Below are 13,913 nucleotides of genomic sequence, written 5' to 3'. Positions count from 1 at the left end.
ATTATTTTTTCAATTAAAAATCATTATTTATAACCTTGTCAACGTCTTGACTATATTTCCTATTAATTTTGCAACTCATTTCATGTATGTTTTCATGGAAAACAAGGACATTTCTAAGTGACCCCAAACGTTTGAACGGTGGTGTATATGTGTTACACCAGTACCATTATGGGTAACCAGGAAACCTTTGTGGATGTTATTAAGGTGGAAGGTTAGTTGCTGCTGTTACTGTGTGAAACATGTCTGAAGTAAGCAGTGCTTTGTTTTATCATACTTATAAAAACGTTTTATTTATTTTTATTCAACAGAGAACACTTTTTTCTTAATCTCAGAACATCTATCCTGCCTCTCAGGTGGCATGGACCACAGAACCACGATCTGGTCCCTGTTACTGTTACTCTGCTGCTGCAGAGGATAAGTTTATTCGAGTTTACTGCACCTCAGATTGCAACCCAAATAAATGCTTCACAGATTTCAAGTAACAGACACATCTCAACATCAACTGTTCAGAGGAGACTGCGTGAATCAGGCCTTCATGGTCGAATTGCTGAAAAGAAACCACTACCAAAGGACACCAATAAGAAGAAGAGACTTGCTTGGGCCAAGAAACACAAGCAATGAACATTAGACCGGTGTAAATCTGACTTTTGGTCTGATGAGTGGGAGAATGGGAGATTTTTGGCTCCAACCGCCGTGTCTTTGTGAGACGCAGAGTAGGTGAACGGATGATCTCTACATGTATGGTTTCCACCATGAAGCATAGAGGAGGAGGTGTGATGGTGTGGGGGTGCTTTGCTGGTGACACTGTCGTGATTTATTTAGAATTCAAGGCACACTTAACCAGCATGGCTACCACAGCATTCTGCAGCGATACGCCATCCCATCTGGTTTGCGCTTAGTGGGACTATCATTTGTTTTTCAACAGGACAATGACCCAACACACCTCCAGGCTGTGTAAGGGCTATTTGACCAAGAAGGAGAGTGATGGAGTGCTACATCAGATGAGCTGGCCTCCACAATCACCCGATCTCAACCCAATTGAGATGGTTTGGGATGAGTTGGACTGCAGAGTGAAGGAAAAGCAGCCAACAAGTGCTCAGCATATGTGGGAACTCCTTCAAGGCTGTTGGAAAAGCATTCCTCATGAAGCTGGTTGAGAGAATGCCAAGAGTGTGCAAAGCTGTCATCAAGTCAAAGGGTGGCTACATTGAAAAATCTCAAATCTAAAACATATTTTGATTTGTATAACACTTTTTTGGCTACTACATGATTCCATATGTGTTATTTCATAGTTTTGATGTCTTCCTATTATTTTACAATGTAGAAATAGTAAAAATAAAGAAAAACCCTTGAATGAGTAGGTGTGTCCAAACTTTTGACTGGTGCTGTAAGTATTCAGACCCTTTACTCAGTACTTGGTTGAAGCACCTTTGGCTGCGATTACAGCCTTGAGTCTTGGATATGATGCTGCAAGCTTGGCACACTTGTATTTGGGGAGTTTCTCCCATTTTCTCTGCAGATCCTCTCAAGCTTTGTCAGGTTGGCTTAGGAGCGTCACTGCACAGCTATTTACAGGTCTCTCCAGAGATGTTTGATTGTGTTCAAGTCTGGGCTCTGGCTGGGCCACTCAATGACATTCAGAGACTTGTCCCGAAGCCACTCCTGCATTTTCTTGGCTGTTTGCTTTGGGTCATTGTCCTGTTGGAAGGTGAACCTTCGCCCTCAGTCTGAGGTCCTGAGCACTCTGGAGCAGGTTTTCATCAAAGATCTCTCTGTAATTTCCTCCGTTCATCTTTCCCTCGATCCTGACTCCCTGCCGCTGAAAAACATCCCCACAGCATGATGCTGCCACCACCATGCTTCACAGTAGGGATGGTGCCACCACCATGCTTCACAGTAGGGATGGTGCCAGGGTTCCTCCAGATGTGACACTTCGCAGTTCAATCTTGGTTTCATCAGACCAGAGAATCTTGTTTCTCATGGTCTGAGAGTCCTTTAGGTACCTTTTGGAAAACTCCAAGCAGGCTGTCATGTGCCTTTTACTGAGAAGTGGTTTCCGCTTGGCCACTCTACCATAAAGGCCTGATTGGTGGAGTGCTGCAGAGATGGTTGTCCTTCTGGAAGTTTCTCCCATTTCCACAGAGGAACTCATGAGCTCTGTCAAAGTGACCATCGGGTTCTTGGTCACCTCCCTGACCAAGGCCTTTCTCCCCCGATTGCTGAGTTTGGTTAGGTGGCCAGCTCTAGGAAGAGTCTTGGTGGTTCCAAACTTCTTCCATTTAAGAATGTTGGAGGCCACTGTGTTCTTGGGGACCTTCAATGCTGCAGACATTTTTTGTTACCCTTCACCACTTCTGTGCCTCGACACAATCCTGTCTTGGAGCTCTCCGTACAATTCCATTGACCTCATTGCTTGGTTTTTGCCTTGACATGCACTGTCAACTGTGGGACCATATATAGACAGGTGTATGCCTTTCCAAATCATGTCCAATCAATTTAATTTCCCACAGATGGAAACAGGCTGAGCTCAATTTCAAGTTTCATAGCAAAGGGTCTGAATACTTACATTTTTATTTTTAATACATTTGCAAAAATGTCTAAAAACCTGTTTTTGCTTTGTCATTATGTGGTATTGTGTGGATTATTGAGGATTTGTATTTATTTAATCAATTTCAGAATAAGGCTGTAACGTAACAACATTTGGAAAAAGTCAAGGGGTCTCATTACTTTCGGGAATGCACTGTTTATCAAGTTAAAACACAAATTACAAATGCTGTGGTTTTCCAAAAAGGCCAGTAGATGACATTTATTCCCCTTGATCAGATACGTACACAACAGTGATTGGACAATTGCAGGCTCTAATTTTCAAACATTGCTTTTCAGAGGCCTTTGTGACCTGTCTATTCCATGAGGACTGCATGCTGCCCTGTAGCTTTAAACCCACCGGTGCTGTAGTCATCCACAGGTACAAACAGCAGATCCCTGTCCATAACTACTCCTAGTTTATTCCTCTTTCATGCAGCATTTCTCAATAGACAGTTTACCACCTTCTTTCTGACATCAGTATAATTCCACATTTCAAATTCTCTCCAGACGTGTAAAGCATTAAAAAGATGGCACCCACTAGGCACAGTTTTGATTTACATTTGGTTGAGTTGACAACTAACATAATTTCAACGTGAAATCAACAAAAAATATCACCTTGTCACTGGATTTAGGTTAAAAGTTGATTACTTTTTTCAAATCACATTACAATTTTTGGGTTGAAATGACGTGGAAGCAACGTTGATTCAACCAGTTATTTCACAGTGGGCAGGCTTTGTTAGCTATGTCTACATCTGTCTCAATATCCCTATGTTAAATATGTCTGTTTATTTGTTTTGTAATATTTGTTCCTCAAACCTCTTTAGGAAAGCCAAGCGGAGTGTGATTGTCTATAGAGTTTAATAAAAGCTTGAGCCTAGTATTGAACATTACAGAGTTTTGTGGGACAGTGTTTGTTAGTGTTCCATAATTAATTAGTCTACCCTCATGGTCGTGACTGCAGAGTGGAATAAAACACTCTCTTTTTCCACTGTAACACTTAACTGGGCTCTGCCGGCAGTAGTTTACAGGGCACACAATGTTTCCACAGGGGCCGGGGTCATATTTCCATGAAAACCGAAGTTGTCAGACTAACAATGCAAGCATCACTCGATAAAACAAAAAACATTACTGATATACAATAATATGCCATGATTGGCCATGGAAACTCTAGAGGGCTAGTGAACTAATGTTATCAATGTAAAAAAACAACACTTCATGGTTCATACTTTATTCAACACTATCAAGAACAGTTTATTTCTATTTTGCAGCTCTCATCCAGTCAGTGAGAATAGAGATGACTTGGGAGGTCGTCTCCTGTTCATCTCAGAACGTCTATCCTGTCCCTCAGGTGGCACGGACAACAGACCCAGTGTCTGTCCCAGAAACACAGAACTCCACCAGCAAAACCCCAGACTCCAAAGGTCTGTACACAGTGGAGAGCACGGTAAGGATCGTGGGTAATGTCTCTGACCACATCTACTTCTGCTCTGTCATCTCTGCAGACAAGGCCCAGGTGTGGACAGTCTCTATGAGGCAGCAAGGTATGGATCAACATCCTTGGAATGCAGTGTTATGTTTATTAAACCAAGTCTCACGAAAATTCACAGTGAGCAAGTTGTTCTCTCCTAGATTTAGCCTGAAAAGGCATTTTACCAAGAACTGACTAAGCTTGTATTTGATATGCTCCTTGGAACAGGAACTAGGAATTATTGGTCAGTCTATTTAGTGTCTCTAGAGAAAACCTTCAACCTGTCCAGAGATATAGTGACATTTAAAGGCACGTGAAATATGTGCCTCGTAAAAGTGTGGTACTTATAGTTAAATATTGTGCTTTTTAGGGGTCATGAAGGTTGTTGACAAAGGGGAGAGGTATCATTGACACAGGATTTGTGATGTTTAAACTTGCAGAGGAATTGATTGGAGAGTCAAGAGCTGTCCATTCCTTGCATGGCTCCACAGAACCTCCAGAACTTCTCCCTCACATGGACCTTCACCAGGACTAATGAGCCCACAGTCATCCTAAACTACGACAGCAGAACCAGACGGACTTTCAACCTCTGGGAGGGCCGGGCTAGACTGGAGCAGGACCAGGTTCTGATGGGCAACGGATCCCTCCTTCTTCGCAACCCAGAGAGTCAGGAACACACAGGAACCTACACCTGTACATTCTCAGGCTTCCAGAGCAGACGCATGGTCCAGACCCAGGTCAACATCACAGTTACTCTAATAGGTACTGTAGGTGCATACTCACTAAATGTATAGGTTCATATACATTCATATACATCGCTACAAACACACACAGACAAGCAGATAGTTAATGAAGAAACACAATCTGTTTCAAGGTGGAGGATGAGCACAACAGTGAGAGGTCATTGTGGGGAACAGCAGCCTTTGTAGCCTTCTTTTGGCTTCACAGTTTCTGTGGCAATTCCACGGTGTCTAAGACACAGAGGTAAGCGACTACAGACCTCTAAAAATAACGTGACACCTGATTGTAGTAGGATAGCAAATGATGAACAATTGTAAAGACGGGCGACCGTTGCCTCTAATGGAGACCCTCACATGCAGGTAACCGTAGACTAGAGGGTCATAACCGTAACACGTTTTAAACCGTTCTCGAGGAGGATGACTTGCTGTTCTAAAATGCTGTATTGTTATGGTGTAGATACAGCAATAATCATGATTGGATCAACTTTACGCCAACAAAATGGAGCAGGTCTGGATGAAACAGGATCCGCTGAACATAGACCACATACACCAATAAAATGGAGCAGGTCTGGATGAAACAGGATCCACTGAACATAGACCACATACACCAACAAAATGGAGCAGGTCTGGATGAAACAGGATCCACTGAACATAGACCACATACATCAACAAAATGGAGCAGGTCTGGATGAAACAGGATCCACTAAACATAGACCACATACACCAACAAAATGGAGCAGGTCTGGATGAAACAGGATCCGCTGAACATAGACCACATACACCAACAAAATGGAGCAGGTCTGGATGAAACAGGATCCCCTGAACATAGACCAGATACACCAACAAAATGGAGCAGGTCTGGATGAAACAGGATCCACTGAACATAGACCACATACACCAACAAAATGGAGCAGGTCTGGATGAAACAGGATCCGCTGAACATAGACCACATACACCAACAAAATGGAGCAGGTCTGGATGAAACAGGATCCCCTGAACATAGACCAGATACACCAACAAAATGGAGAAGGTCTGGATGAAACAGGATCCGCTGAATATAGACCACATACATCAACAAAATGGAGCAGGTCTGGATGAAACAGGGTCCACTAAACATAGACCACATAGCCAAGGATTGTACATATCTGTACCACACACACCAGGGGGTGATATAATACAACCATATGCTCCAAGACCGGATGAATTTGCTAATTATTTTCCAGAGACAGCAGGACGTTATTCACCAGGATCACATTCGCTACTGAGTGAGATGCTAGACACAATCGGACCACAATCACCAGGCAATGATGGACCAGAACCACACATAGCAGAGAGTGATGAACTAGGAAATGATGCCTCTATGCTTGGAACCTTTGCACAAGACTTTGATGCAACAATATCATCTTCCCAAGAAGGGGATATATCGGGACCATGTACATCAGGAGATGATGAAGAAGTAGGACTTCGTCACCTCCACACACATACGGAGGTCCCGTCCGACCAAACACCAGAGGAGTCGATTCCTCTGGACCAGATGACTCAGAAAGAGGTGCACATGTCCAGGACTTAGTCGGTAGTGATGCACCAGGACCTTACATAACATGGGGTGGTCTACCAGAACTAGACAGCATATCATCTTGGAATAGTGATTGAGGAGATACAGTACTTCTCACAGTGGTCACAGCTGATGGATACATGGCTACATCAATATCCTCACAGAGTCCATGTCTAATGCAGACCAATGTGTCCAGACCCATGAACAAAGCTACTATAGTTGCCTGAGCAAAGTTTGGGATGGGTTGGAATAATGTTGGAAAGTAGCACAAATTCCTTGCCCTGTTTGATATTTGCCTTGAGTTACGGTAACCTACTTACATATTCTGACTAACATTTGAATACATTTATTAAAGATATCTGGGTCAAGTTGTGTCTTTTCCTGACTCCTTGTTCGTTCCTTGGGCATAGTCACAGGAAATGAGACTGCAGGCTGCCCTGTGTTAAATGAGGTCAACGTGTGCATGTTTATCCTGGCCTCACACAGTGGAGGTAACACATACCATTGGTTGCAACTCGTCCCTGAAATGTATGGAAATGGTTGACTAGTCACGTTGCCCTGGTTCTGTGAAAGATGGAATTAAATTCCCTCATTGCTTAGTAAACCTAATGAGTATTTTGACCACAAAGCACGTATCTTGCATTGACCCTATCATATCTATTGATAACTGAAACCCCAAAGTTAATGTAAGGAGATGACAAGCCGTCTGGATGAAGAACTGATGAAAGATCCGTGTGCGACCCCTGGGTCAGCAGAAAGGGGACATTTGATCTCCCTACAGAACACACAATCTCCTGCTTTTATTCTAACTGCACTGGGCAGTAAGGAATAAGCACTGTGTGTGTGGCTCAGGGGTATAGTGATCACATGTCCTCTGTGACCATCACATGAACAGAAACAACACTTGAAGTAGAGAGAATTGCTTGAAAGCATCAGGACATTAGCGCACAGAAGATACAGGGAATTTGTGATCGAAATCACATGAGTTGAATTATCAGTTTCACTTCTCACTTATATCTTCACAACAAACACAGCCACATCCATTTTTCCTTAAAGGCACCCATCCAATCACATGCACCCTCAAGCAAAACTGACACAAACTCATCCTTGCAACACTACGTAGGTACTTGCTCTCCAACAGAGCACAGCCCAATTGATCCTTTGTGGGGGTTTTGAATGCAGCTGTGACTTTTTTAGCTTCAAATCAAGTGACTCTGTTGTCCTTTTGACCCTACTGGGTTTTCACAGAAAGACTTCTGCAATTAAAGTGAGTAAACTGGCCTTTCTGGACACTGTGGTTCCAAAAGGATGGCCAGGCTAAATTGTGCCAGGACAACCCTTCCCACTGGGCAGAAACTGGTTGAATCAAAGTTGTTTGTAAGTCTTTTTTTTCTTTCTTCAAAGTGATGATGTTGAATCAACATGTAAAACTGATTGGATTATCAAAACATCAACATAAGGGAATTCTGTCTTTTTTTCTCCCAACTTTTAACCTAAATCCATTGACATGGTGCAATTCTTTGTTGAATTCACGTTAGTTGACAATTCAACCAAATGTAAATTAAAACTAGACATCGAAATGGCCTCGAAATGCCCAGTGGGTTATCCTTGTGTATACACTGGAATTAGGAATAATGTACAGTACCAGTCAAAGTTTGGACACACCTACTCATTCAAGGGTTTTTCTTTATTTTTACTATTTTCTACATTGTAGAATAATAGTGAAGACATTACAACTATGAAATAACACATATGGAATAATGTGGTAACCAAAAAAGTGCTAAACAAATCAAAATATATTTTATATTGTAGACCAGGGGTTCTTAAACCTTTTCATCCTGGTACCCAAATGAGAAATTCTGTGTTTTCCGGGGACCCAAGCGGTACATTTCATTGCCCTTATACCTCAAACAAATGCAATATAGACAAATAACAATTAAATTATATAAATAGCTATTCATATTTATTTTTCCCCATTAAAAACACTCTTACATATCTGTCTAGGTTGGAACTGTTGCTGTTAAAATACAATAAACAATTTTCCTTCTGAACTGGAATTAACTGATTGATCATCTAACACAGACGTAGACCAGAAAACACACACATGCACACAGTCCTAATGAGAGGTGTGTGACCGGTTGAAGTTTTCAACATACAGGTCTATTCTGGGCTCAATTTTTGACAGTGCAACCCTGAAGTCATGCTCAGCATTGAGTTTGTTTCTGTACTTGTTTTTTAAGTATGCCAGAGTTGAGAACCCTGAGTCATATAGGTATGTGGTGCCAAACTGGATCAGAACATCTTCTGCTTTCTCAGACAGGCAGAAGACACAGGCAGGCAGGCAGATTCTGCTGTAGATGTGTGTGTGTGTTTGCCTCAAAAAGCATCTCGCTTCAATCAGTTTATTCCAGTTCAGAATAAAACATATTACTTGTATTTTAACAGCAACAGTTCAACAATAATTTCTGCAGCAAGATGCACAGTAGGCCTGATCATGTTTCATCTTCATATGTACTGTTACTTATGGTTGCACTATCAGTAGCTAGCTAGCTTGCTTTGGCTAACGTTAGCTAGCTGGCTATTAGCTGTGTACAATGGGATTGTTTGAAAGAGAAACTCACATCGACTACTACAAGAGATAGTAAGAATTAACACAAAACAGAGCAAACTAGAATGGTATTTGGCCTTAAACAGAGAGTTCACAGTGGCCGAATAACTGACCACTGTGACTGACTAAAAATTAAGGAAAGCTTTGACTATGTACAGACTCAGTGAGCATAGCCTTGCTGTTGAGAAAGGCCGCCGAAGGCAGACCTGGCTCTCAAGAGAGGACAGGCTATGTGCACACTGCCCACAAAATGAGGTAGAAACTGAGCTGCACTTCCTAACCTCCTGCCAGATGTATGACCATATTAGAGACGCATGTTTCCCTCAGATTACACAGATCCACAAAGAATTTGAAGAAAAAAAACGCATTTTTATCAACTCCCATATCTATTGGGTCAAATACCACATTGTGCAATCACAGCAGCAATATTTGTGACCTGTTGCCACAAGAAAAGGGCAACCAGTGAAGAACAAACACAATTGTAAAATCAACCCATATTTATGTTTATTTATTTTCCTTTTTGTAGTTTAACTATTTGCACATCGTTACAACACTGTATATAGACATAACATGACATTTCAAATGTCTTTATTCTTTTGGAACTTTTGTGAGTGTAATGTTTACTGTTCATTTTTTATTGTTTATTTCAGTTATGTTTACTATCTATTTCACTTGCTTTGGCAATGTAAACATATGTTTCCCATGCCAATAAATCCCCTTGAATTGAATTGAATAGTACTCCCTTATTTCTGCTTATCATCACCTGTTATAAAATGACAACAATGCCTTGCTAGCTGACTTACTCTTCCACTGTTGAAGCACTGTTTCCTGAAGCATTCTGCCCTGTTCTGAAAGAACTTCCTGGGTTTACCATCATGCTGTGGATGTTTGGTCAGGACATGTCATTTTAATTTGTTCCGATTTGAGAGACTTATTACTAAGCACTTCCCCGCACAAAACACATTGTGGTTGCTCCTCGTTATTTCTCAAAGTTTGTATTAATCCGTTCAACTACTCTGCGCCTCACAAAGACACTGCGGTTGGAACCAAAAATCTCAAATTTGGAATCATCAGACCAAAGGACAGATTTCTACCGGTCTAATGTCCATTGCTTGTGTTTCTTGGCCCAAGCAAGTCTCTTCTTATTATTGGTGTCCTTTGGTAGTGGTTTCTTTGCAGCAATTTGCACATGAAGGTCTGATTCACGTAGTCTCCTCTGAACAGTTGATGTTGAGATGTGTCTGTTACTTATTAAACTCTGTGAAGCATTTATTTGGGCTGCAATTTCTGAGGCTGGTAACTATAATGACTTTATCCTCTGCAGCAGAGGTAACTCTGGGTCTTCCTTTCCTGTGGCGGTCCTCACTAGCGCCAGTCTCATCATAGCGCTTGATGGCTTCTTTAAATGTTCCGTATTGACTGACCTTCACGTCTTAAAGTAATGAAGATGGCGCCGGAGGGGATGGCTGCCGTTTTATGGGCTTTTAACCAACCGCGCTATGTTGTTTGGTTTTTCGCATTGTTTGTAACTTATTTTGTACATAATGTTGCTGCTACCGTCTCTTATGACCAGAAATAGCTTCTGGACATCAGAACAGCGATTACTCAACTTGAAATGGACAAATCATTTTTCTTTAATGAGTCGGACGAGAGGGATTTACTCCAGACACCCGACAAGGCCCTCATCCTTCATTTGCAGGAGAAAGAGACAGAGGTATCATGGAAGGAGATCGGGGTGCCTTGTAAGGATATGGCAACGAGTGGCTAATCTGCCTTTGCCATCGGTACTATTGGCCAACGTACAATCGCTGGATAGTAAAGTGGTCAAACTACAAGCACGTATATTCTACCAACGGGACATTAAAAACTGTAATATCATATGTTTCACCGAGTCGTGCCTGAACGACGACATGAATAACATCCAGCTGTTATACACTGTATCAGTAGGATAGAACAGCAGCCTCTGGTAAGACAAGGGGTGGCGGTCTATGTATATTTGTAAACAACAGCTGGTGCACGATGTCTAAGGAAGTCTCGCCTGAGGTAGAATATCTCATGATAAGCTGTAGACCACACTATCTACCTAGAGAGTTTTCATCTATATTCTTCATAGCTGTCTATTTACCACCACCAACCAATGCTGGCACTAAGACCGCACTCAATTAATGAGCTGTATACGGCCATAAGCAAAGAGAGAAACGCTCATCCAGAGGGGAAAAAACTCTAGACCCCCTTCACTCCACACACAGAGATGCGTACAAAGCTCTCCCTTGTCCTCCATTTAGCAAATCTGACCATAATTTTATTCTCCTGATTCCTGCTTACACGCAAAAACTAGGGCAGGAAATGCCAGTGACTCGGCCAATAAAAAAGTGGTCAGATGAAGCAGATGCTAAACTGCAGGACTGTTTTGCTATCACAGACTGGAATATGTTCCGGGATTCTTCCGATGGCATTGAGGAGTACACCACATCAGTCACTGGCTTCATCAATAAGTGCATCGATGACGTCATCCTCACAGTGACTGTATGTACATACCCCAACCAGAAGCCGTGGATTACAGGCAACATCCCCACTGAGCTTAAGGGTAGAGTTGCAGCATTCAAGAAGCGGGACTCTAACCCGGAAGCTTGTAATAAATCCCGCTATGCCCTCCGACGAACCATCAAACAGGCAAAGCGTCAATACAGGACTACAATTGAATTGCACTACACCGGCTCCAATGCTCGTTGGATGTGGTAGGGCTTGCAAACTATTACAGACTGCAAAGGGAAGCACAGCCGCGAGCTGCTCAGTGACACGAGCCTACTAGACGAGCTAAATTACTTCTATGCTCGCCGATGTGAGTAACATCTTTAAACACGTCAACATTCACAAGGCCGCAGGGCCAGACGGATTACCAGAACGTGTACTCCAAGCATGCGCTGGCCAACTGGCAAGTGTCTTCATTGACATTTTCAACTCTCCCTGTCTGAGTCTGTAATACCAACATGTTTCAAGCAGACCACCATAGTCCCTGTGCCCAAGAACACTAAGGTAACCTGCCTAAATGACTACTGACCCGTAGCACTCATGTCTGTAGCCATGAAGTGCTTTTAAAGGCTGGTCACTCCAATTTGCATACCGCCCCAACAGATCCACAGATGATGCAATCTCTATTGCACTCCACACTGCCATTTCACACCTGGACAAAAGGAACACCTATGTGAGAATGCTATTCATTGACTACATCTCGGCCTCCAACACCATAGTGCCCTCAAAGCTCATCACTAAGCTAAGGACCCTCAGACTAAACACCTCCCTCTGCAACTGGATCCTGGACTTCCTGACAGGCCGCCCCCAGGTGGTAAGGGTGGGTAACAACACATCAGCCACGCTGATCCTCAACACAGGGGCCCCTCAGGCGTGCATGCTCAGTCCCCTCCTGTACTCCCTGTTCACTCATGACTGCATGGCAAGGCACAACTCCAACACCATCATTAAGTTTGCCGATGACACAACAGTGGTAGGCCTGAATACCGACAACGATGAGACACCCTACAGGGAGGAGGTCAGAGTGGCCGTGTGGTGCCAGGACAACAACCTCTCCCTCAATGTGATCAAGACAAAGGAGATGATTGTGGACTACAGGAAAAGTAGGACCGAGCACTCCCCCATTCTCATCGATGGGGCTGTAGTGGAGCAGGTCAAGAGCTTCAAGTTCCTTGGTGTCCACATCACCAACAAGCTAACAAGGTCCAAGCACACCAAGACAGTCGTGAAGAGTGCACGGCAAAACCTATTCCCCATCAGGAGACTGAAAAGATTTGGCATGGGTCCTCAGATCCTCAAAAGGTTCAGCTGCACCATCGAGAGCATCCTTACTGGTTGCATCACTGCCTGGTATGGCAACTGCTCGGCCTCTGACCGCAAAGCCCTACAGAGGATAGTGTGTACGGCCCAGTACATCATTGGGGCCAAGCTTCCTGCCATCCAGGACCTCTATACCAGGCGGTGTCAGAGGAAGGCCCTAAAAATTGTCAAAGACTCCGGCCACCCTAGTCATAGACTGTTCTCTCTGCTTCCGCACGGTAAGCGGTACCGGCGCGACAAGTCTAGGTCCAAGAGGCTTCTAAACAGCTTCTACCCTCAAGCCATAAGACTCGCTGAATAATAAACCCCGCACATTGACTCTGTACCGGTACCCCCTGTATATAGCCTCGTTATTGTTATTTTACTGCTGCTCTTTAATTATGTGTTACTTTTTTTGTATTTTTCTTAAAACTGCATTGTTGGCTTGTAAGTAAGCATTTAACCTGTTATATTTGGCGCATGTGACAAATATAATTTGATTTGATTTGATTTAATGATGGACTATTGTTTCTCTTTGCTTATTTGAGCTGTTCTTGCCATAATATGGATCTTCTGTTCACCACCCCTACATTGTCACAACACAAATGATTGGCTCAAACGCATTAAGAAGGAAAGAAATTCCACAAATTAACTTTTAACAAGGCACACCTGTTAATTGAAATTTATTCCAGGTGACTACCTCATGAAGCGGGTTGAGAGAATGCCAAGAGTGTGCAAAGTTGTCATCAAGGCAAAGGGTGGCTACTTTGAAGAATCTCAAATATAAAATATATTTGGATTTTTTAGCACTTTTTTGGTTTTAACATGATTCCATATGTGTTATTTCATAGTTTTGATGTCTTCACTATTATTCTACAAAGTAGAAGATAGTAAAAATAAAGAAAAACCCTTGAATGAGTAGGTGTGTCCAAACTTTTGACTGGTACTGTACATGGAAACAGTTGAGGTCACTGGGGTTTCAGGGTAGCACTAATAAAATCTAGGATGGCAACACATTTAAGTGGTTAAATCATGTTCTTTATACTAGCTTAATTTGTATCTGACTTAATGAAACAGAATGACAAAAGGGAAATTAGGTTAAATAAGAGCTTGCACCTCATGGAT

The sequence above is a fragment of the Salvelinus alpinus genome, chromosome 13, assembly GCF_045679555.1.
Source record: "Salvelinus alpinus chromosome 13, SLU_Salpinus.1, whole genome shotgun sequence".
Taxonomy (NCBI): Eukaryota; Metazoa; Chordata; class Actinopteri; order Salmoniformes; family Salmonidae; genus Salvelinus; species Salvelinus alpinus.
This window is presented reverse-complemented; position numbering follows the sequence as displayed.